At 36.3% G+C, this 15,711-nt stretch overlaps 1 protein-coding gene and 1 pseudogene across 5 annotated transcripts in view; both read right to left on the bottom strand.

Annotated features, from left to right (window-relative positions):
* The window catches only part of MAP3K13 (mitogen-activated protein kinase kinase kinase 13), a 159,790-nt gene that overhangs the window by 109,952 nt on the left and 34,127 nt on the right, over positions 1 to 15,711 (bottom strand). The window lies entirely within an intron of this gene.
* LOC309660637 (nucleophosmin pseudogene) lies at positions 1,375 to 14,484 on the bottom strand (annotated as a pseudogene). The gene has a single exon. The product of its transcript is annotated as a nucleophosmin pseudogene (transcript).

The raw sequence follows: 15,711 nt of genomic DNA, 5'->3' as shown, positions 1-15,711 counted from the left end.
TTTAGGCTTGCATGCCATAGAGTATTGTAACTACTTACCTCAGTTGTTTCAGTGCAAAGTCAGCTACGTACAATATGTAAACAAATGGGGACGATATGTTCCGATACAACTTGATTTATAAAAATAGGCGGCCAGCCCATATAGTAAAGTTCGCTAACCCCTGACCTGGTCTCAAAGCTGCATGCCCTCATTTTCCCTTTATTCATTCATTAGAAGCAAGTCGTTAGGGTCCAGCCCACACTCCAGGGGAGAGGAATTAGGCTCTATCTCTTGAAGGGAGGAATAAAAGAATTTCTGGACATATCTTAAAACCATCACAATGGGCTTAACACACAGTAAGCAGAATATGGGTTAAATATTGCATTCGTTTCTTAGGTCTGCTGTTACAAATTATACAAACTGGCTGGCTTAAAGCAACACAAATTTATTCCCTCACAGTTCTTGAGACTAGAAGTCTAAAATCAAGGTATCAGTAGGGCCATGCTCCCTCTGAAGGCTCTAGGGAAGAATCTTTCCTCTCTGTAACTTCTGGTGGCTCCCAGCAATCCTTGGTGTTCCTTGGCTTGTAGTTGTTTCACCCCAATCTCCACCTCTGCCTTCAAATGGCCCCTTCTCTCTCTGTGTGTCCTCTCCTCTTCTTATAAGGGTACCACTCATTGGATTTAGGGCCCACCCTACCCAGAACGACCTCATATTAACTTAAATAATCATAACTACAAAGAGTCTATTTCCAAATAAGGTCACATTCTGAGGTTCTAGGTGAATATGGATTCTAGGGGAACACTATTCAACCCCCCCCCAACACACAATAGTGTTCCCTACCAAGTTCTCTGTCCTCACTTCCCGCCACTCCTAGTTCTAGGCTCTAGTCAGAGTGAATGGCTCGTTCTCCTAACCTACCAGGCTATATGATCTTGCTGTTGCTCTCCCTAGAGTGCCCTGTCACCTCTTCTTTGCTTCTACTTAACCTTTAAGATTATCCCTTCAGAATCCCTTGATGACACTCCTGGATCTGTTGGACGTGTTTCCACAGCACCCCTTGCATATTTCTAACACATCTGTATTGTAATGACTAGTATATAAGTTTGTATTCTACACTAAACCCTAAGCTGCTTGAAATCAGTAACTGTCATTTTCATTCCTGTGTCTTCAACAACTAGCAGAGTACTTTGATAAATAGAAGGTATTCAAGAAACATTTGTTGATTGAACAAAGTTACAGGATTTTCTTCTTGTAAATTCTTAAATGCAGGATAAAATCTCTTTGGGCTAGGACAATTGTAACACAGTCCTTCCTGAACATAGGAGGCTAGATTTGTTATTTCAATAATTACTTTTATTAAAGTCTCTCTAGGCCCGAGCCTAGACTCACAGCTGGCCCGCATCTGGAACACATCCGCACAACAACTTGTGCAGGCAAGTTGATGAGTATTGTTCTGAATCCCTTCTACCACTCTCCACCAACCAGGCAATGTGAACTGCAAAGCAGTGTTGAATATTCTAGTTTTATATATTATGAATCAAAGTAGAAATATCCTTTCTCTAACTTTTTTCTTTCTTGATACTTGAAGGCCCATTACTTTAAGCAATAAAGTTTGGTTGCCTTATAGCAAGAACATTTTTTAAATTGAAATTTTTATTGAGATAACTGTAGATTCACATACAGTTAGAAGAAATAATACAGAGCAATCCCTTGTAAACTTTGTCCAGTTTTCCCCAACGTTAACATTATGCAAAATTATAGTATGATATCACAAACAGGATAGTGATATTGACATAATCCATTGATCTTACTCAGATTTCCCCCATTTTATTTGTACTCATTTGTGTGTGTATGTTTGTGTGAGTGTGCATGACATTCTATACAATTTTATCATCCGTGTAGGTTCATATGTCCACCACCACAGTTAAAATACTGAACAGTTTCAACGCCACAAGTATCCCTTATGTTACCCTAAAGCATGTTCTATTACATCCCATCTTTTATGTTCCTATTGTCATATTTTATATACACAGATTTCACATTCTATAAGAAATGATATCATGTTAATATGTAGAATGTGATCATTTAAGGATACACAGTAAAATTGCTACAGCAAGTACTAAAAAATATTAAAAAGATACAGCTAAGCAGTCATTAGATGAATTGAAATAGAATACTACAAAACATTTGATTAAACTAAAGTCAATTGATCAATCAAAGGAAGAAATAAGGAACAAAAAACCCCAGACGGGATAAACAGAAAACAAAAAACAAAGTACACCTAAGTAAAACCATATCAATAACTACATTAAATGTAGATGGACTAGAAGGTAAAGACTGAGACTGAATTAAAAAAAGCAAGATCTGATTATATGCTATTTCTAAGAAACACAATTCATACATAAAAAAGACAGACAATTTGAAAATAAAAGGAGGAAGGAATGATATACCATTCAAATACTAAGCATAAAAAAGCTGGTGTGACTGTTTTACCAGACAAAACAGACTTCAAAACAAAGAGCATTAGCAGAGATAAAGAGGGAGATTTAATAATAATAAAAGGGCCACTTAATCAAGAAGACAAAATAATCCTAAATATGGACATAATCAACAACAGAGCTTCAAAGTATGGGATGACAGAACTACAGAAATAGTTAAGTCCACAATCATAGCGATTTTAACACCCCTTTCTCAGTAATAGGTAGTAATGGAAGTAGACAAAAGAAATCCATAAGCAGATAGACTTAAACAATACTATCAACCATCTTGCTCTAATTGACACTCATGGAACATTGCACTTAGCAGCCGCAGAATACATTAAGTGCAAAGATAGTTGCACCAATATAGACCTTATTCTGGGCCTTAAAATGTTTCTCAATAAATTTCCAGGGACTCCCCTGGTGGTCCAGCAGTTGAGACTCTGTGTTCCCAATGCAGGGGGCCCGGGTTCAATCCCTGGTCAGGGAACTAGATCCCACATGCTGCAATTAAGAGCCTGCATGCCACAACTAAAGATCCTACATGCTGCAACTAAAGAACCCGCGTGCCACAACAAAGATCCCGCACGTGGCAACAAAGATCCCGAGTGCTGCAACCAAGATCCAGAGCAGCCAAATAAATAAATAAATATTTTTTTTAAAAATAAATAAATTTCCAGACTGAAATCTTAAAGAGTATGTTCACTGACCATATACAAATTAAATTAGACATCAGTAAGATAAGTATTTTTATATATCGATAAGATACCTTTTTAAAAAATCCCTGTTCGCTTCACACCTGTCAGAATTGTCAAAAAGACCACAAATAACAAATGTTGGCGAGGATACACAGAAAAGGGAACCCTTGTACACTGTTGGTGGGATTGTAAATTGGTGCAGCCACTATGGAAAACAGTATGGAGGTTCCTCAAAAAACTAAAAATAGAACTGCCACACGATCCAGCAATTCCACTCCTGGGTATGTATATGAAAAAAACAAAAACTAATTTGAAAAGATACATGCACCCCCATGTTCATAGCAGCATTATTAGCCGAGATATGGAAGCAACCTAAGTGTCCTTCAACAGATGAATGGATAAAGATGTGGTATATATACACAATGGAATATTACTCAGTCATAAAAAAGAATGAAATTCTGCCATTTGCAAAAATATAGATGGACCTAGAGAGTATTATGCTTAGTGAAATAAGTTACAGAAAGATAACTACTCTATGTTATCACTTATATATGGAATCTAAAAAGTAAAACAAACAAATGTATACAGCAAAACAGAAACAGACTTACAGATATAGAGAACAAACTAGTGGTTGCCAGTGAGGAGAGGAAGTGGGGGCAAGAAAGGGGTATAAGATTAAGAGATACAAACTACTATGTACAAAATAGACAAGCAACAAGGATATACTGTACAGCAGAAGAAAGTATATCCATTATTTTGTAATAACTTTAAATGGAGTATAATCTATAAAAATATTGAATGACTATGTTGTACACCTGAAACTAATATAATATTGTAAATCAACTCTACTGCAATAAAAAAAATCCCTGTAATATCTGGATACTAAAAATACACATCTAATAACCCATGGGTGAAAAAACAAATCACAAGGAAAATTAGAAAAGATTTCAAACTAAATGAAAATGAAACAAACCCAACATGCCACAATGTGCAAGATACAAAGAAAACAGTGCTTAGAGGAAATATTATAGCTTTAAATGTGTGTTTTAGAGAAGAAGAAGGATTTTGAAGTAATAATCTTGATCTTGTTTCCACCAAAAAAGCTAGAAAAAACAGAGCACATTGCTATATTTAAAATAGACAACCAACAAGGACCTACTGTACAACACAGGGAATGCTGCTCAATATTTGGTAATAATCTAAATGGGAAAAGAATTTGAAAAAGAATAAATACATGTATATGTATAACTGAATCACTTTGTTGTACACCTGAAACTAACACAACATTGTTAATCAACTATGTTCCAATATAAAATAAAAAGCAAAAAAAAAAAAAAAATAGAGCAGACTAAACCTAAAGTAAGAATTACAAAAAGTAGAACTAAACCTAAAGAAAGAAGAGAAAATAATAAAGGTAAGAAAAGAGACCAATGAAATAAAAAACAACAAAAGAGAAAATTAATAAAGCCTACAGCTGATTAAAAAAATATTAGTAGAACTGTTAATACCCAAGTGAGACTGATGATAGAAAATGGAAAGGAAAAAACAAATTGTGCTAAGTGACAGAAGCCAATCTGAAAGGTTACATACATATGATTCCAACCATTCTGGAAAAGGCAAAACTATGGAGACAGTAAAAGAAATCCAGGAATTTGGAAGAGGGAAAGAGGGAGGGATGAAGAGATGGAGCACAGTGAAAATACTCTGCATGATACTGTAATGGTAAATACCTGTCATTATACATTTTCCAAAACCCATAGAATCTGCAACACAAAGATGAACCCTAATGTAAACTATGGACTTTAGTGAATAATAATGTATCAATTTTGGCTCATCAATTGTAACAAAGGTACCACACTACATGCAAGATATTAATAATAGGGAAAACTTGGGGTGGGAGTAGAGGTGAAAAAGTTTATGGGAAACTCTTTGTACTTTCTGCTCATTTTTCTATAAACCTAAAACTGCTCAAAAAATTCTATTAAGGGGGCTTCCCTGGTGGCACAGTGGTTAAGAATCCGTCTGCCAATGCAGGGGACACGGGTTTGAGCCCTGGTCCAGGAAGATCCCACATGCCACGGAGCAACTAAGCCCGTGAGCCACAACTACTGAGCCCACGTGCCACAACTACTGAAGCCCGCGTGCCTAGAGCCCATGCTCCGCAATGAGAAGCCACCGCAACGAGAAGCCCACACACCGCAATGAAGAGTAGACCCTGCTCGCCGTAACTAGAGAAAGCCCGCGTGCAGCAACAAAGACCCAACACAGCCAACACAGCCAAAATAAACAAAATAAATAAAATTTTAAAAATTCTATTAATAAACCATTGACCAAACAAAAAGACAACCTAGTGAATAGAAGAAAATATTTGCAAATGATATGACCGATTATATATGTTGGGTATTAATCCTTTATCGGTCATATCATTTGCAAATATCATTTGCTTTTTGGAATTCTTTTTTCAAATATTTTCTATCTGCAATTGGTTGAATCCATGGATATGGAACCCATGGATATGGAGGGCCAGCTCTACTTGATTTAAATCAAATTCTTGGAACATATAACCTATGCCATATTTTCCAAAGAACAATTAAATAAAATTTCACTTATTTCTTTCTCTCTATATTAATTTTCCCCAAAAAATCTTTAGCAACAAATATTAAGTTTATTAGTATACATAAGAAAAATATATAAAATTGAAATCACATTTAAAATTGAAATTTACATTTAAAACTATTTGCATAGCACTTACATTATGTCAGGTATTATAAGTAATCTAGAGATGATTTAAAGTATACAGGAGGATGTGCTTTGGTTATATGCAAATACTAGGTCGTTTTATATAAGGAACTTGAGCATCTGTGGATTTTGGTATCTGAGGGGTTCTGGGATCAATCCCATAGGGATACTATGGGACGACTGTATTTCTTTTGATTTTATGATTTGCTTGACTTTTCTACATTTGGTCATGAAATTAGTCTTCCGTTATTGTTTTTCCTCTTACTGTGTTAGCAAGTTGGGACATAAATTATCTTAAGAATTCCCACAATTTATTCCTGAGAAACTGTATATTACAAACTTTGCCTCTGGCACTTTTAAGCTGTGTAACCTTGGGCAAGTTACTTAGCATTATCTGTATAATGGAGAAAATGACAGTGGTGGTGGTGATGGTGATAATTATGACCATACCTACCGAGATGGTTACTATAAAGGTTAAATGAGATAAGGCATGGCAGCCCAAAGCACAATGCCTGCTCACAAATGTTTGCTAATATTTTAATAAATCTAGTCACTAAATCCAATTGATTCCATCTAAATATCATTCAAGTTTTTGCCCCATTCTTGATTCGCACATCTTTCCCTTAGGTTCCTTTCATCTCTCATGTGGCCTGTAACAAGAGCCTCCAAATATATCTCCCTGCTTCTAATCTCCTTCCCCTTCAATTCCTACAGGAGCAATCTTTCTAAAATACATTCTGATTATTTCACTCCCTTAATGAAAATCTTTCCATGGCTCCCCATCGCATAAAGCAATGTTTCTCAAACTTCATTCATTCCCATACCTCTTCCCAAGCGTTGCAAATGTTTCCTCTGCCTGGACTGCCTTCCCCATCTTTCTTCCTAAAGAATTCATTCCGTATAATTTACCTTATTTTATCTGCAATAAGGATGTCACTTAACGTGAACTGCAAATTTTATTCCAGACCCTTATTTTGTACCTTAAAAAAATCTTTGAGTGGCATATAATTTACATACATGAAATACATAGATCGCAAGTGTTCTGTTTAATGAATGTCAACAATTCTACACATTCATGTAACCACCACCCCAAACAAGATCTAGAACACTTCTAGACCTCTAGAAAGTTCCCTGATGCTCCTTTCCAGTCAAGCAAAATATCTTCTTCCACTGCCCCAGCCAAACAAAAAAAAATTTTTTTTAGAAAGAGAAGCAGTGCTACTTTATTAAAATACTGGTTTATTTCACATGTATATATTTGTCTCCCCACCATTTCCATTTGTCTGACCACCACTACTACTATGTCCTATCATAACATTCCATACATACTTAAAACCAAGCAAAGGGTGGAGTTTCGTCTCTAAAAACTAAACAGGCATTTTGGACAACACATTCTTGGCAATGGAACCTGGACAATATTTATCAGACGTGGCGGGGAAAGTTCTCACTCTGCATTATAAAAAGGACAGTCAGATATCAACCGTTACAGAAATGAAATAAGATGGAAAATTTTAACAAACTGTTTAAATTATTTTCTTAGAGAGACTTCCTCCACTACCAGAGATCTTGAATAGCCTCCTGGTCAGTCATCTGGAAACAATTCTTCACATTATTGATGAACTTGGCTTCCACTTTGGGAAGGGGACCACCTTTTCCTATAGTTGCTTTCATTTTTGCTTTAATGTCTTCTACAGAGTTAGGTCCTTTTGGTGTTTTAGGAGTTTTTTCCTGTTTTTTGAAGGATTCTTGACATTTTGATCTTGGTATTGATGGTTTTGAGTCTTTTCCATTCTGGTTTGATTTCTGTGCATTTTTGGCTGGAGTATCTCGTACAGATTTCTTTACTGGAGCTTTTTCTTCCGCTTCCTCATCATCGTCGTCATCATCATCATCATCTTCATCTTCATCAGCAGCAAGTTTTACTTTTTTCTGTGGAACCTTGCTACCACTTCCAGGGGCAGCACGCTTTCCAGACATACTTAGGAGTGTCACATTCCCCTCCTCTTCATCTTCTGACTCTGCATCTTCCTCCACAGCTACTAAGTGCTGTCCACTAATATGCACAGGACCTGAACCACACTTCAACCGTCAGACCACAGGTGGTGTTATTTCAAAGCCCCCAAGTGAAACCATTGGCTGTACAGACATTTTTGAAGTTGCCAGTGTTACTTTGATTGGACTACCTTCATAATTCATTGCCTCTGCTTCAACAGTGTGCAATTCATCCTTTGCGCCAGCCCCTAGACTGACCGTTCTTGAAGATAACTGGTGCTCATTTTCATCATTATCCACCTTAAAGTGATAATCTTTGTCAGTCTTTGGTTCACAACCGAGAAGATAGTTCTGGGGCCTCAGGGGGCTCATGTCCATCTCCATCTAATCTTCCAGGGGTTGGTGGCATGCACTCAGGTGGGAGAGAAAGTGGACAGATAAATAACTACTGTTCCGGAGAACAGCCGCACAGGATGGCATCACACCACAGTAAAGCCAAAAAGGTTATGACAAAAAAGATTTTAAAGGTCACAGAACAATCATAATTTTTTCCATTGATATTAAAAGTGCTTTGCATGATTTCAGCTTGCATGATCATTTTTACAGTCCCACATTACTGTGCATAGAGAGGGTTGTTTGTGTTTTGTAACTTTTCATTTTATTTCATTTTTGGCATTTTAGCTATATCTGTTTATGTGTATATGTGCATGTGTGTGTGAATGGTTGCTCTAAAGTAGAAATCAGCAACTACAGCACATGGACAAAAGATAACTGGTGCTCATGGCCTTTTTTAAAGAATAAATAATACTTTATTAGAATGCAGCGCTGGAGACCATATGGCCCACAAAGCCTAAAATATTATTATCTGACCCTTTACAGAAAATGTTTCCCAACCCTTGCTCTAAAGTGATGGTTCTTACATTTTAGCATGTATCAGAATCACAGAAAGACTGTTGAGTCACACCCCCAGAGCTGCTGACTCAGGTCTGCAGTGGAGCCAGAGACCTTCATCTCTAACAAGCTCCCAGGTGATGCCGATGCTGCTGGGCTGACTATGCCCTAAGAACCACTGTTTTAGAGATTATATTATATAACTTTAACTTATTACAACCTCCCTCATACTATTTTGTACTACTTCAATCCCAACTTTTGTGCTCTTGTTATATTTTATTTCTTCATACACTCTTAACTCTATTGTACATTGTTATTATTTTTGCTTTAAATAGGCCATAGTTTTTTCTGTAAATAACACACAGTGAAATTGACTTCCTGTGGTGTACAGTTCTACAAATTTTAACTTATGTATGGATTCTTGCAATTGCCATCACAATAAGTCCCTCTGTTAAAGGATTTAGTAGAAATGAGGAGCATGAATAGATGAAGAATTTTACCACAGAGATGGAAAGTATAAAAAAAGAATCAGAAGGAAATTCTAGAAATAAAAAATAAATATAAAAATTTAAGAATTCATTAGATGGGCATAAGGGTCTTGCTATTGAGTGAAGGTAACTTCTCTACTGGAATGTAAGGTTCTCGTGTTTTCTGCTCTTTTTCTTTATTCAGTGAACCAGCACTATTAATATCCACTTATATGTTGGTCATTTCCTATTTGTATTTATTGCTGTTAATGTGTATCTGATATGATTTCTTAAGTGTATTGTCTGAAAACTTTATTCTTGAAACTTTCAACTGGAAAAAGTTCTGCCAAAATTATTTTTTCTTTCTCAGTTTCTCAAAACAGCCATAGAAACCACTTTGTTTTTCATGTTTGTTCCTATGGACCTTATTGTCTAATCATTTTCCAGGTAAGAGATTATAAGGCAGCCTTTTTCAGGTTTTCAATTAGTAACTTTTTATGGTCTTTCTTGGAGAGGTTTGTTTCCTGGTTTATGATCCTCTAGATACTTTAGGGAACTTTAGTGAGGAAAGCTTGTAGTTTCCGAGACACTCGGCAGCCATTGTGCCCCCACCTCCATCATCTTATTAAATTATGAAAGCTGTTAAGGAGAATGGAAAGACAGCCTAGAGGTGGGGGTTCAATAACTTTTACAACTTCCATTCTGATTATAATAAAGTATCAGGCTGCTATAAAGACATCAAGTTTTGTTCAGCTCCCAGGTCCAGGTTAATAAGCAGTAGAGTTACATAAACATCTTTCCATTTGACACCTCACAATCCCTAGATGCCTTCTGAGGTATGTCTCACCCTTTTGTTTATACTATTATAATACAAACTAAAAATTGGTTTTCAATTTCTAATGTAAAATTCTTTTGTCATCTATGTTGTAATCCTGCCTCTAAGCATTTGCCTAAGTAATCTCTCTTGCCTGTTTTTTGATGAGGTGTGTCATAAAGTACTGTAAAGGGTGTGTTTACTTTGTGTTGCATTTATTGAGAAGTAGAAAAAAGGCCGTTCTATACCTTCCAGATGTTCCATCGTTTCTTTGATGTCTGCAGAACAACCTGTGTAAATTGTTTCTACTAAGTTTGTATTGCAAATGTATTTTGAAATGAATTTTACCAGGATCCATCATACCATTTTGCTATGAAAACAGTGGTACACATCTCACAACGTGGCATTCAAGGTTTATTCCTTAAATTCTAGACTAATGCTCGAAGTAGTGTATTTTATTATCTGGTTATGATTGTATTTGTTGTCCTGGGAGGAAGGCAGAGTGAGATATTATCACCTCACTTTCCACATGAGGAAGTGGAGACATGAACAGAAATGATTAAATGAGACAGCACACAAGAAAAGTATCTGGGACAGAGCTTGGTATGTGTGTATATGTGTGCATGTGGTGTGTGTGTACATATACAGAGAGACACACACATATGTGTGTATATATATGTATTTTATATATATATATATATATTTTGCAAAATGAGGGTGAGGGCAATAATTTCTTTCTTTATAAGAATATATATACTTACTATCAAAAAGCAAATTAGTGGCAGATCTAAAATTAAACCTTCTTAATTTCTAGTAAGCTCTATTCAGATGTCACAGATAACATTTCCCTATCTGGCTATTAGCTTTCCACATTCAGGAGAAACTAATATCTGTTACAGTAATCAATTTTTAAAATACAATCCAAAAACATTATAGGGACACTTCCTTAAACTCTCTTTTCTTTATATATTTCTACTGGCATTACAATACTATTTTGACTTCTTCCTCAGATCTCTTTCTCTGAATACAGCCTTCAGCCAAATTCTGGTTTAAGTAAAGTTTGGCTTTGATTTCCCTCTACTTTCTATTTTGGTTCTTCTGCTTCTTATGTGACAATCCATATTCCATAAAAATCAGTTCATGGGCAGAAACAGCAGGAAGAGGAATCTGATTAGGACAGGGAACTGTGAGTCAGAGAGTGGGAATTCCACAGGGGGAAAAAGAAAAGGCTTTCAAGCAATTAGGAACTGGGATTACTAAAGGAGTTGAGTGATTTGAGAGAAGCAAGGGGTTAATAACTTGGAGTTTGCCAGGCAATAAGTGAGCAGGGCAGAGCAGGCCAAACAAGTATATGGAAACAGCAGCAGGCAGAATGCAAAAATGCTTTGTACCTTCAGTCACTCTTTATTCCTCTTATTATGGCAAATTTCAATCTAATGTGACACTATCCCAGAATCCTACCGGTAGTAATAACTGCAACAGTTGGCTGGCTGACCAGTCATTATGGGGTGAGGAGTGATTACAGCTCTTTTGGCAGAAGGGTTTTCTTCACTCTGTTGAAATGGATGCAATTACAGTAATTCACACCAAAGAGGGAGAAAATGATCATTAACTTATTACAACCCTCAAAAATAGTATGTTTTGAGGAGAGGACTGAAGCAACACTTCTCCAAGTAAATTCTATGCCACACTCACTCCTGTATTTTAGTTCAATGCTCCAGATGAAAAAGGCTTCTGTGGTCAAACATGCTGAGAAATGCTGCATGATCCTCTTACTAGAAACATTAATAAAGGTCCCGAGAAGTCTTGCAGTAAGAACGTAAGTTCATTTAATTTTATTTAATTTACTTTTATGGTTAGTGCTTTCAGTGTCCTTCTCAAGAAATCTTTGCATACTCCAAGACTGCAAAGATATTTTTCTTTGTTTTTCCTAGCTCTTGGTTCTGAGTTTTATATTTAGATCTATGATCCATGCCTATTTAATTTTTGTATATGGAGAGAGAAAGACATGGAGATTCTTTTTTTTCCCCATAAGAAAATCCATTTGATCCAGCAACATGTTTAAAAAGACTATCCTTTTCCCGTTGAATTTACTTGCCACCTTGATCAAAAATCAATTGACCTTATATGTGTGACCGATTTCTGGACGCACTATTGTGTCCCACTGATATTATTTATCTATGCTTAGGGCAATACTTGATTAACTGTAGCTTTAAAGTCTTGAAATCACATATTATAAATCTTCCACCTTGTTGTTTCTTTTCAAGATTGTTTTAGCTCTTCTATATTCATTGCGTTTCCAAATAAATTTTAGAATCAGCTTGAAAATTTCTTCAAAAATGCCTGCTAGAATTCTGATAGAGGTTGCATTGGATCTATAGATTAATTTAGGGAGAATTGGCGTCTCAACAGTTTTGAGTTCTATAATCCATGATCATGGTATGGTTGACCCTTGAACAACACAGGTTTGAACTGCATGGGTCCACTTAGATTTTTTTCAATAGTACATTGTACGGTACCACATGATCTGAGGTTGGTTGAATCTGCAAATTTGGAACCCAGAGGGAGGAACTGTGTATATGGAGGGCAGACTATAAATTACTGCAGATTTTCAACTGCACGAGGGTCATCAGCACCACTAATGCCTGCATTGTTCAAGGGTCAACTGTACATATATTGTACTTTTAATTTTGATCTTTAATTTTTCTCAGCTATGTTTTGTAGTTCTCAGTAGAGAGGTCTTGTGCTTTTTTAAAAGATTTATTTCTATGTATTTGGGGTTTTTTTTTTAATTATTTATTTATTTATTCATTTATTTATTTTTGGCTGTGTTTCTGTGCGAGGGCTTTCTCTAGTTGTGGCGAGCAGGGGCCACTCTTCATCGCGGTGCGCGGGCCTCTCACTATTGCGGCCTTTCTTGTTGCAGAGCACAGGCTCCAGACGCGCAGGCTCAGTAGTTGTGGCTCACGGGCCCAGCTGCTCCGTGGCATGTGGGATCCTCCCAGACCAGGGCTCGAACCCGTGTCCCCTGCATTGGCAGGCGGACTCTCAACCACCGTGCCACCAGGGAAGCCCTGTATTCGGTATTTTAATGGTGATATTTTTATTTAGTTTCTAATTGTTTTAGCTATTCTAATTATTTCAAATAAATTTTTTATATTGACTATAACCTGTGGCCTGGATAAATTTACTAATTAGTTCATATAGTTTTTTATAGCTTCTACAGGGTTTTCTATGTATACAATCTTTCCGTGTGTGAATCACGCCAGTTTTGCCTTCTTTCTGAAACTTGGCCTTTTATCCCCTTTTCTTGCCTTAACACAGTGGCCCTATACTAAGCACATAATATACATCATCTCATTCAATCTTCATAACAACTCAGTGATATTCCTATTTTACAGATAAGAAAACTAAGGCTCAGAAATGTTCAGCAACTTGCCCAATCAATATTGCACATCCACTAACAGATCTAGAATTCAAACCTAGGCAGTCTTACTCCAAACCTGTACTTATGCCTACTAGCTTCTAAATTTGGAAAACTCAGAGGCACAAAAGCAAAAAATTTTTCAAATTAATAATAGAAAAAAATCCCATTAAGGGCAAAGATACAAACAGTTCATAGAAAAAAAAAAAAAAAAGGTGTTTCTTTTAAATATGAGAAGATAGTCAACCCCACACAAAATGAGAGAAATGCAAATTAAAACCATGCTAAAATGGTGCAGTATGAAAACAGCATAGTGGTTTCTCAAAAAATGAAAATAGAATTACCATATGATTCAGCAATCCCACTTCTAGGTTTATCCAAAAAAACTGAAAGCAGAACCTCAAGGAGTTATCCGCATACTCATGTTCATAGCAGCATTATTCACAGTAGCCAAGAGGTAGAAGCAAACCAAATATCTATAGATGGATAAATGGATAAACAAAATGTGATATCTACAACACAACAGAATATTATTCAGCCTTAAAAAGGAAGGAAATCCTGTCATATGCTACAACATGGATGAACCTTGAGGACTTTATCCTAAGTGAAACAAGCCTCACAAAAAAGACAAAAAACTGTGTGATTTCACTTATATGAGGTATCTATAATAGTCAAATTCATAGAAACAGAAAGTAGAATGGTGGTTGCTAGGAAATGGGGGAGGGGGAAATGGAGAATTGTCATGTAATAGGTAAAGAGTTTCAATTTTACAAGATGAAAAAGTTCTGGAGATCTGTTTCATAACAATGTTAAAATGCTTATTAACACTACTGAATTGTACACTTAAAAACTGGTTGCGGGCTTCCCTGGTGGCGCAGTGTTTAAGAATCCGTCTGCCAATGTAGGGGACACGGGTTTGAGCCCTGGTCCGGGAAGATCCCACATGCTGCGGAGCAACTAAGCCCGTGTGCCACAACTACTGAGCCTGTGCTCTAGAGCCTGAGAGCCACAACTACTGAGCTGCATGCCACAACTACTGAGCCTGTGCTCTAGAGCCTGAGAGCCACAACTACTGAGCTGCATGCCACAACTACTGAAGCCCACACGCCTAGAGCCCGTGCTCTGCAACAAGAGAAGCCACTGCAATGAGAAGCCCGCGCACCGCAACTAGAGAAAGCCCGAGTACAGCAATGAAGACCCAATGCAGCCAAAAATAAATAAATTAAACAAATAAATTTTAAAAAAACGGTTGCAATGATAAATTTTACATTATTTTTTAAATCACAATTTAAAATTTAAAAACTATTTTTAAAACCTTAACACAAATTTTATTATAAATTCTTAAAAAAACTATGCTGAAACCATTTTTTAAGCTATCAGATGGGCAAAAATCCAAAAGTCTGATAGCACTCTCTTATATGTTCATTGCTGGGGGAGTACAAATTGGTACAGTCCCTATGGAGCGCAATTAGGCAATAACTATGACACCTTTTGATCCAGCAATTCTACTCTGGTGAATTTAATCATTCAGATATACTGTATGAATATATGAGATGATATAGGCAGAAGATTGTGAACTTCAGCATTGTTTGCAAAAGAAAGATACTTGAAATAACCAAAATGCCCATTACTGGATGACTGGTCAAGTAAGTTATATCTATACAATGGAATACTATGCAGCTATTTTAAAATGAGAATGCTCACTATGTACTGATATGGAAAGAGGTTCAAGATATAAGTGAAAAAATTAAGAGTATATATAATAGTATGTGTAAAAAAGGAGGGAAGTAGGAATCTGTTTATACTTTTATCTTTCCTTGACATATAAAGAAACTCTAGATACATGAAAAGGATAATAATAAAATATAGTAATATTGATAATAATAATAAATAAATAAAAATAATAATAACGATTTGGGGGCCCTGAACGGGAACCGAATAGGTAGGGGACTGGGGTGGGAAGACTTTTCAAAATATACTTTTTTATATGTTTTGATCTTGGAACCATGTGACTTATATCACCTATTCAAAAAGTTCAATTAAAATTCCTATGCTTAGAAATAAATTTTAATGGCACCAATTGACATTAAATGATTCACAAAACAAATGTTTATCAAGTATCTACTATATGTCCAGTAGGCACTATTTGGGGTACTGGCAATACAGCACTGAACAAGATAGAGTTCTTGCCCTCATAGAACTTACATTCTAGTGGGAAAGACTATAT

The sequence above is a fragment of the Balaenoptera physalus genome (assembly GCF_965194825.1).
Source record: "Balaenoptera physalus genome assembly, chromosome: 4".
Taxonomy (NCBI): Eukaryota; Metazoa; Chordata; class Mammalia; order Artiodactyla; family Balaenopteridae; genus Balaenoptera; species Balaenoptera physalus.
The sequence above is the reverse complement of the archived record's forward strand: the minus strand, read 5'-3'. Positions and strand labels throughout refer to the sequence as shown.